This window comes from Lepus europaeus, chromosome X, assembly GCF_033115175.1.
Source record: "Lepus europaeus isolate LE1 chromosome X, mLepTim1.pri, whole genome shotgun sequence".
Classification (NCBI taxonomy): domain Eukaryota; kingdom Metazoa; phylum Chordata; class Mammalia; order Lagomorpha; family Leporidae; genus Lepus; species Lepus europaeus.
The window spans coordinates 29,406,785-29,416,964 of record NC_084850.1 but is presented as its reverse complement, the minus strand read 5'-3'; the positions used below and the strand labels follow the sequence as shown (position 1 = coordinate 29,416,964).

Genomic DNA, 10,180 nt, shown 5'->3' with positions numbered 1-10,180 from the left:
ATTTCCCTTATTTTTTATGAGGCCCGAAGACACAGGATATTCAAATTGAAATTTACTTAAAGGTTGGTTTCAGAAGTCATAGTCTTGAAATTCCAGGGCTACAAGGAAATGAATTGTGGAAATGTAAATGAGCAAAACTATGTATAAGGATGAAATGGATTAGCAAGGGCTATGATACAATGAACTTCCATTTTATATTCCATAGGGAGTATCCTACATTGTTCTAGTCAATTTTCATGATGTGGAGAAAGGGATCTAGTGTTGTAATTACTTTTATTTTTGAAAAGAACCTCTTTAATCTGCATTTTATATGTAAGGTCTGAATTCTATATTTCTGGCTGGTCATTCAAAAACAATTAATAATATGTAGATCAAATAAACATTCTGGTGACAATATTTGAAACACTGGATAATCATTTTCAATGTCTCCCATAGACAAAACGGTTAACTACATTATATTGATTGTTAATAACTCTTGCCCTTTCCGTGCACTGGAATTTAACGTGAAAATCAAATGTCTCCTGTAGGATGGCAGGGATAGAAGAAAGAGTAATTAACTGAGTCACAGATGGTTTGATGTTAAAATCTTATGTCTATCTCTAATTCATTTCATTAGTTTGGGTCTTTTAGGGTTTGAGTTTCCCTTTCTACAAAAGACACCAAGAGTTTAAATACCTTCAAAATATTTTCAGCTCTAAACTCCTATGATTCACAACTTCTTACAAATCAAAAGAAACCTATAGTGTTTTCCTTTGTCAGAGTGTTTATAACTGGAAGGTAATAGATTTATCTGATAAGCTCATTCCTAATAATACCTATTTGATCAAATAACGTATTGCTTGAATTTAATAACAACTCTTATTTCCTTCAGGACTGGTAGTTGTATTGGGAATGTGTGTCACAGTAATCATCTACTTAAGAGATGTTTCTTATTCTTGCTAGTATTTATTAGTACACATTTTTTAATGTTTTATTTAATAAATATAAATTTCCAAAGTACAGCTTTTGGATTACAGTGGTTCTCCCCCCCCATAACTTCTCTCCCACCTGCAACCCTCCTATCTCCCACTCCCTCTCCCATCCCATTCATGTGGATATATTTTCAATTATCTTTATATACAGAAGATCAATTTAGTATAATTTTTCAAGGAAAAAAGTAATATACCAGTAAAAAGAGACTTTATCATAGATTGTGAATTCCTGTTGTTCTATTTTGTGGCTACATAATATGATATAAATTATTGAGTTTCCTGTTCATTTATCAACTATTCACTGTCTACCTAATATATAGCAATTGTAGTATAGGACAACTACATCAACTATAGTAGAGAAACAGTCAATATTAATGTTTCTCTTTTTTTAAAGATTTATTTATTCATCTATTTATTTGAAAGGAAGAGTTACACAGAGAAATGGTGAGAGATAGAAATCTTCCATCTGCTGTTTTATTCCTCAAGCAGCCACAATAGCAATAGCTGGAGCCAGGAGCTAGGAATTCCATCTGAGTCACCCTCATTTTTGGTAGGGGCTTATATACTTGAACCATCTTCTGTTGCTTTCCCAGGCACAAAAGCAGGAAGCTGGACTGGAAAATGAGTAGCTGGGACATGAATAGACACTTCAACATGGCAAAGATATAGTTTACATTCAATCTAGGATAAATAGAATTTCACTCTTTTTATCCTTTTCTTGTTTTTCTTTTATATTCCAGAGCGCATACACTTTTCAAAATCAAGCAAATCAGCCTATCTTCAATTTACTCTCATCTCACTTCTAGGCAGTCTAACAAACACATGCATACTTATATACAGTCCTCATTTCTACATAGAACTTAAATTCTTTAATAATTATTGAAAATGCAGGAAAACATGTGCATTTAACCTTTTGTGATCCTACCAGGGAACTAAACTGTCATGAAGGTCATTGCCTTGATTTTCAAGAAAACTGAGATAAACCTTTCTACTGATTTTTCAAAACTTTGTGTCACTTTAACTATGGTACTTGTCTAACCGCCAATATCACACGAGATTGGTGAGGAATGCTGGCTGATTTATAACATCAGCCTTTTCTTGCCTTAGATATTCAACTCTAACTTCTTCCTAAGGCTCCTTCCAACATCATGATGAGAGTATAAAAAGTTGGAGCATCTTTTTTTCTGCAGCACTGGATAGGACACAGGCCTATGGCATTTTTCCTCTTCTGTTCCTTCTGTAGAATCATACAATCACAACTGATATTTCTTTAGAAATTTCTAAAAGGTGTTGGCAGTATATCAAGTGGTAATTCAAATAAAAAAACTCTCTTAAGAATACTCAAGGCAAGAGGACAAATATCGGAGAGTAGGAAGACAAGAACTCTTTGCTTCTATCCAAGTGATCTGTCGATTTATTTATTTGTGGGGGATATGCACTAGTAAAAAGAGGGCTTCTATTTTTACAAGTTTTTTTGGTATATTATATAGAACATATTTTGTCTGCATTATTTACACAAAATCCTCTTGCTATTTTGTTAATAAACTATTATTAATTAAACGCTTATTAAGGTCTTGTACATATTATTTTATTCTTAATATCTACTCTAAGTTAGTCATTATTCTTTCCATTTTAGAAAGGAGTAGACTCAGACTTGGAGGTCATAAATGACATGTTTGTATTATACTTAGAGATTAAGCCAAAGTTATTTTTACATGTAACTCAAATCCCTATTTTTTTTTACCACTGCATAACACTGCCTCACTGTTTTATAGTTAAGTATATATAACTCAACTATAGCAAACTTGAAATAAACTAGTCAAATTTTCTGTTTAATTATATCTGTCCCTGAATACATCAATTTCAAAATAAATGATCTCTGTTAAATATTTTATATAGTAGTATGAAGCAGGATTTCTGTTAAAAAAAAAAAACTAGTTTTTTATGGAGATGTGGTGATATGCTGACCTTAAAAATTAAGACTCAGCATGATGTTGAGTGAATTAAGCCAGTCCCAAAGAGAAAAATATCATTTGTTTTCCCTGATCGGTGACAACTGAGCGCCAAATGGGAAACCTGTTAAGTGAAATGGACACTATAAGCAACAATGAACTGATCAGCTCCTGTCCTGACTTTAGATGTACAATGTAATACTTTATCCTTTTTAGTATTTGTTGTTGTTGTTGTTGTTGTTGTTGTTCTAGTACTAGTGGTTGAACTCTTCTATGTGCAAAATAATGCTAATCACTTTACATTGGCTATTTTATTTAATTAGCACAACAGCCTTCTAAGGTAGACATTATCTTCATCAACACACAGATGAGGAAAATGAAGAAAATCAAGAAATATATATATATATATACACATATATATATAGCCCCAGAGTCATACAGCTACAAAACTTTATTCCCAATATTCTAAATGTTTTCCAATGCTTGAGTGATTCACATTATTCTATTATTTCACTCTCATTAGCATCATAAGACACTTCATTAAACATTGAGAGAAATAAAAATTTATTCTCCCCAGTATGTTAGTCTCTCTTGCTAGGAAAAAAATGATATAATGGCAATAACATCATCATCATTATATCATCTTCATCTTCATCATCAACAAGAAATCAAGCTAGTGGTTGCGAAAAACTAATGCTAAAGTGATTTGTTCAGATTACAGCTTATTGACTTGCTATAGGTTTTTATGTGGGATTCAACTAAATAACAGTGACACAATCTCTGGTATTGTGAGCAGATTTAGGATTCAGTTAATGGTTACTTGGTAAGGGAAATATATGCTCTAATAGTATTTTTAGCATACAGGTATGGAAGGGGAAATTATTTCATGGATTTCAACTGTTACAACAAGGAAGTCTGGCGCTTCCCCTCCCCTCCAACCATGAAGTGCGGTTGAGCCTGCAGGTCTGTGTTGAGCCTGGGTCATGGGTCTCTGTTCCATAGGATGAGGTTTGTTAATGTTATCAAGAACAAGCCCTACTTTACAAGACACAAAGTGAAATGTAGAAGACAGCAAGAGGGTAAAACTGATTACTACACTTGATCTTAGCCAAAAGGCCGAGAAGCGATGAAAACTGATTACTATATTCAACGCTTGGTGATCCAGGATAAATATATATACAACACACCCAAATGCAGGATGGTAGTTCATGTAACTAACATAGATATCATTTTTCAGATTGCTTAGTCCTATATAGAAGGGGATATGATAGTCTGTGCAATTTATGCACATGAACTACCAAATTATGGTGTGAAAGTTGGCTTGACAAATTATGCTGCAGTGTATTGTACTGGCCTGCTGAAGACTTGTAAACTTCTCAGTTGATTTGGCATGGTCAAGATCTATGAAGGCCAAGTGAAGGTGACTGGAGATGAATACAATGTGGAAAGCACTGATGGTCAACCTGGTGCCTTAACCTGCTATTTGGATGCAGGCCTTGCCAGGACTACTACTGGCAATAAAGTTTTTAGAGCCCTGGAGGGAGCTATAGATGGAGGCTTGTCCATCCCTCACCGAAAGAAACAATTCTCTGGTTATGATTCTGGAAACAAGGAGTTTAATTCAGAAGTACATCAGAAGCACCACATGGGAAAGAATGTTGCAGATTATATGTGTTACCTAATGGAAGAAGATGAAGATGCTTACAAGAAATAATTCTCTCAATACATAAAGAACCACGTGACTCCAGACATGATGGAGGAGATGTGTCAGAAAGCTCATATGGCTCTATGAGAGAATCAAGAGTATAAGAAGAAGTTTAACAGAGAAGTTAAAATAAAAAGATAAAAATAAGTGGTGGAAGCTTCACAAAATGTCCCTTGTCCAGGAGAAAGATTGGGCAGTCCAAAACAAAGCAGGCATCCTCAGAGCTCAGGGCCAAGCTGCTGAGAGCTAAACTAAACTGTTTTCTATGAAGATTTTTCCGATAAAGATCATAAACTTATTGAACAAGCAGCTATTTTGTGTTGAACTCTTGCTGTGAAACTATTTGAGACACCCTGAAGTGCATATAAAAGCAAAGGAGTTGACAGTCTGCTCCAGGAAATAAGTATACTTTTGTTGTTGTTCAGAAAAAACTGGCATGTTGGCTCCCATAAAGTTGACGCCTATTTGTTGGACTTTGATTCTCTCTGACAGGAGTTGCTATCTCTCAAATTTTATGAAGTGAAGCTCTTGCTAAAAGCCAAAAAGCAACAGGCCAGTGATAATTTGGAAATATTACTTCTATCTATTTATTACAACTAGATGGTTAGTGGAGAGAAAAAAGTACCCTCAAAGTACACAAACCTAAAGCATACAAAACTAGTGATAATCCATGGCTTTAAATTTTGAGAAAATTGGTGAAATCACATAGATTTAACACATTCACTTGTTCTGGGGGAACCTTTCGAAAAGAAGGTGTTGCATTTTTTGAGGATGTTGAAAGGTACATGCCAGGTCCTGAATACACATATGAAAATGTCATGAGAAAAGCAAGTATTAAGCCTGTATATCAAGTTTGCATGTGTAGAATGGTTACATGAGTCAATTTATATGGCATTTTAAGAAATAGTCCTTTGGCCCATGGGAAATACTGTTTAGAAATAGAAAATTACTGAGTCTCCTATGATTTCAATCTAGCTCTTACAGTTCCACATTCCAAACAGCTCAAATTCGGACTATATGGATCTGAACTGAGCCAATGGTCTTAAAATGTCAGTTTTTAAGGGCTCAGTTGACTGGTTGATACTAGAACAGATCCCTAAAATCAATGATAATGAAGCTTGCATTTCAGCCACAAAAAAAGTAATTGCATATCATCAAGTAGAACACTTTATTGAGCTAAAATTCATGGAAACATTCTGAATCTTATACACAATATTTGCTGTCTGAGATTAAAAATGTGTAATGCTATAATTAACCATGTTATCTATTAATCCTCTGAAAAAAAGAGAAGTCTTCGTACTCACATCTGTTGTTGTAAAAATCAAAGTATTTTCATTAGTATTCATAGAAAAATGTTTTTTGTCATTGCCCCAATCTTTTCCCAGTAAGAGAAAATGAAGACTATTGCTTCCCCTCCTCTATTATGTCTGCAGTAAGTTGTAGCTCTATGACATTGTTTTTTAATTTTTTTTATTAATAGAGAACAGGTTTTGTGTAGTTCATAGATACAATTCTAAGAAAATAATGACCCTTATTTCCTTCCTTCCTTCCTTCCTTCCTTCTGTTCATTTCTGTGATATTTTTAATTTACTTTATAATCACAGGCTTAATTCTCCACTAAATAAAGAGTTCAACAAGTAAAAAGTAGAAATGTTCAATAGGAATAAAGACAAGGCCTGTAAGCAATATTTGGATCCCAATATGTCACTTTCATTCATATATATGAACTGTTTTTGTACTCAATATATTAGCTACCATAAATCAGAAAAAAACATGTGATATTTGTCTTTTCGGGTCAGTCTACAGTTTGAAATAAAAAGTGCCAGTGCAAATCTGTAGCGATGTAAAAACAAATATATTAATGGTATCCTCAGAGTACAGTTTTAAATTATTTTATTAAAACAATAACATGTTTCCAATAAATGCAGCAAGTATCAAATTCTGACTGAAGCAAATACTTCTTTCAATAAAAATTCACTTCAAAGCTAGTCGAAAATTTATTATCATAAAATCAATAGATAAATGCTTTACAGAGTAGCTTTAAAATGCTTACTAAAGAGACTCACTTTAAATTTAAGTACACACATACGCTGAAAATGATGAGATGGAAAAAGATATTCCAAAAGGATATGATAACCAAAAGAGACTGGGAGTTGCTACCCTTATATCAAACAAAAGAGATCCTAAGGCAAAAATTGGCACATAAGACAAGAAAGGTCATTATGGTAAGTAAAGCAATCAATACATTGGTAGCTTATAACATTTGCAAATATATGTGTACCCAACCTTGAAGCACCTAAATCTATAAGACAAATAGTAACAGAAATGAAGGGAGAAATATACAGCAATATAGTAAAAGTTACGGGCTTCAGTATCTCACTTCCAACTATGAATATATCTTCCAGAGAGAAAGTGAGGTTAACAGTGGACTTGTGTAACACTATAAACTAAATGGACTGAGCAAAAATACTCAAATCATTCCACAAAACAAAAACAGAATACACATTTCTTCAATTGTACATGGAACATTCACGATGATAGACTATATTTTAGGCCATAAAACAGTACTAAATCATTTTACAAGATTGCAATCATATCGAGTACCTTTTCTGACCACAAATATGTCAACAACTAGACGAAAGCTGAAAAAACCATAAATATGTGGGAATTAACCATCACATTCTTGAACACTATAAGATCTATGAAGAAATTAATAGGGAAAATTTTTTGAGGCAAAGGAAAATAGGAATGCAACATGCTAAAACATTTGGAATGCAGCAAAAACTCTTCTGAGGGAGAAGCTTTTAGTGATAAACCCCAGCATTGGGAGAAAAATCACAAATACATAATCTAAATTTATACCTCAAGGAACTAGAACAAAAAACCTAATCCAAAATCAGAAAGAATGTACTTGAACATAATAGAGGTCATATATGACAAACTTAAAGCTAGCATCATGCAAACTGATGAAGATAATGAAAGTATTTCTTCTATGATCAAGAATAAGACAATGATGTTCAGTCATTACTTTTATTCAATGTAGTACTGGAGACCCTATCCACAGAAAATTGCCTAGGAAAACTTTTAATCTCTTCTAAAACAGAATAGAAGAAGTAAAATTTTCTATTTGCTGATGATATGATCTTATATATAGAAAACCCTAGAAACATAAAAGACCTGTTAGAACTGAAAAACAAATTCATTGAAATTACACAAGATATAAACATATAAAAATAAGTATCATTTCTGTATACTAACAAAGAACTATTAAAAAAGAAATCAAGAAATAATCCCATTTCTAATAGCATAAAAATTGGGGGTCATGAGTTTAACAAAGGAAAGTGGAAGATTTGCAGCCATAAACACTAAAATATTGAATTTTAGGCATAGATAAATGGAAAAATATCTTGTGCTCATGGAAACTAGAATTAATATTGTTAAGATATTTATACTACCCAAAGAAATCCACAAATATATTGTATTTCTCATCAAAATTCCAATGGCTAATTTTGGGGAGCAAGCTGAAATTAAATATTTTCTCTTTAAGGACAGAAATGAAAATATGACTGAATAAAGCTTACACACAAAAATAGATTGACTATAAATAGAAGGAATATACGCTATGGAACAAAAAGCATCTTGGGTAATAATTGCCATTGTTGCCACTCGTCCTGCCCTGCAAAAGATGCTTAAAGATGTGTTACACACAGAAACACAGAAACATGGTCACCAATAGGAAAGAAGGTAAAGGAAGGAAACCTCACAGAAAAAGATCACAGGAAGCTCAATTTCTCTTTGACATAGAATTAAACTCTGATGCTCTGTTAAAGCAATGTGTTAAAGTAATCTATTATGTTACTTGATGTCTGTTAAATTCTAATGGTTCAAAAACAGCTAGATTTTTATTAAGAGCTATGGGTTATTTAAATATGTGCTTATTTTCAAAGATTTGAATAATCACCTTGTAACAATGATCAAATTTGGTCTATGTTATGTCATGATTTTAAGGAATCTTATTTCAACCAGATATTTTGGATTTTGAGCCTTCTTGGCATTCTTGACAGGCATTCAAAAAATCAAAGTTTCAAACAATCTGGTCTCTAAAATTTCCAGTAAATCCTGGACTTTGGTTTTTCCAGTTTGGGCCCAACTGAAAAAATCAAAGGACCTATGTCTCTCATCTTATAGAGACACCGACTAATCAGGCTATTTGGATCATATTAGAAGTACTGTCAAGATGTGATGTGGTACCAAACTTTAAGTTTCTATAATGGAAATGCTATTAATACAAATGTTTGAGAATTAAAAAGTCTAATGATCTTGTGTTACTAGACATGATAGTTATCTTAATGAGAAAGCCCCAGAGGCCTAAAGGGTTAAATACTTGTAAAATCCTACAGGTGCTTTCAAAAATACTGTGAAGTAAGCAAGTGCCTCTTGTTGGTTGATGAGTTTATCATTTTAAACATGGCGACTTAAAGTCTTTTGTCATCCACAGTTATAGATGATTTGCTGCTCATAAAACTAAAGCGTTGTTGGTTCTGTGTTTAGCTGTCCTCCTATAGGTTCCTATGGACTTTTTCCAGCCACTTCTATTGTATTCAGTACTTTGGGATGGCTCTGTAAAGAGATGAAGCCAATAATGTATTAACAGTACCAACTGAGAGAAAGTATGGTTAACTGAGGTTACTAAAAACAAAAAGCAATTCAAATCAATTGGCAATCTACAAAAAGAGTTAAAGATTTTAAAAGCTATTATTAAAATTGCTATATGGGTCTATTATGCTATGTTATATGTGTGTACATATTGTATGTCCACATGGGGAAATTTTATTAAGAGTTTTATTTTAAATGGCTTATAGATAAGATTGTCCATAAATTTAAGCTGCTAAAATCAATCAAAGATACATTTTAATTTGTGTGACCTGAATCTGTGTATCATATGTTTTAAACTTGTTGGTAGAAAGAAACTAAAAACATTTTAGATGGTTGTGCTTAAGTTTACTGGTTAAACAAACTACACCATGTTAAATATTTAAGAGGTGTTTCCAAATACATGATTCTTAAAATTTATAGAAGGCATTGGACCTTCTGGTAAAAGTTTTCTTAAGTTGTTATCTAATGGTTGAAACGGTTTGCTAAGTATTCATGTAATATTGCTATTATCAGCAAGTGATCTAGGACTTGCTCCCTCATTTCTCTATTCTAAGCCCAACTTCTTCTTTCATTTCTCTATTCTATCAGGTTCTATTTACCTCTAAATCAGAAAACTTAATTGTAGCTTAGACAGCACCTTTCTTAGCTCCTCTAATAATGACTCTGCCCTTTGTTCTAGACCCTGTCTAGCACACTTGGGCCTCATTCCTTTGTAATCATAACCTCTACTCTACCACCAATGCCTCTACTCCCAACCTGTGTGTACTGATGGTCCTCTTCCCCACTTAATGCTGTATAATTGTTCAAACCTGGTAAATGCCACTCTTAGGATCATTGGTTACTATCCTCAACCTGTCTTTTATGACCTTGTCTAAATATGATCAGAGTCGGCAAAC

At 33.2% G+C, this 10,180-nt stretch overlaps 2 pseudogenes; one reads left to right on the top strand and one right to left on the bottom strand.

Moving 5' to 3' along the window:
• Positions 1 to 3,926: 3,926 nt before the first annotated feature.
• Positions 3,927 to 4,051, bottom strand: LOC133753951 (U2 spliceosomal RNA; annotated as a pseudogene).
• LOC133752937 (large ribosomal subunit protein uL18-like) lies at positions 3,927 to 4,769 on the top strand (annotated as a pseudogene).
• The last annotated feature ends 5,411 nt before the right edge of the window (positions 4,770 to 10,180 follow it).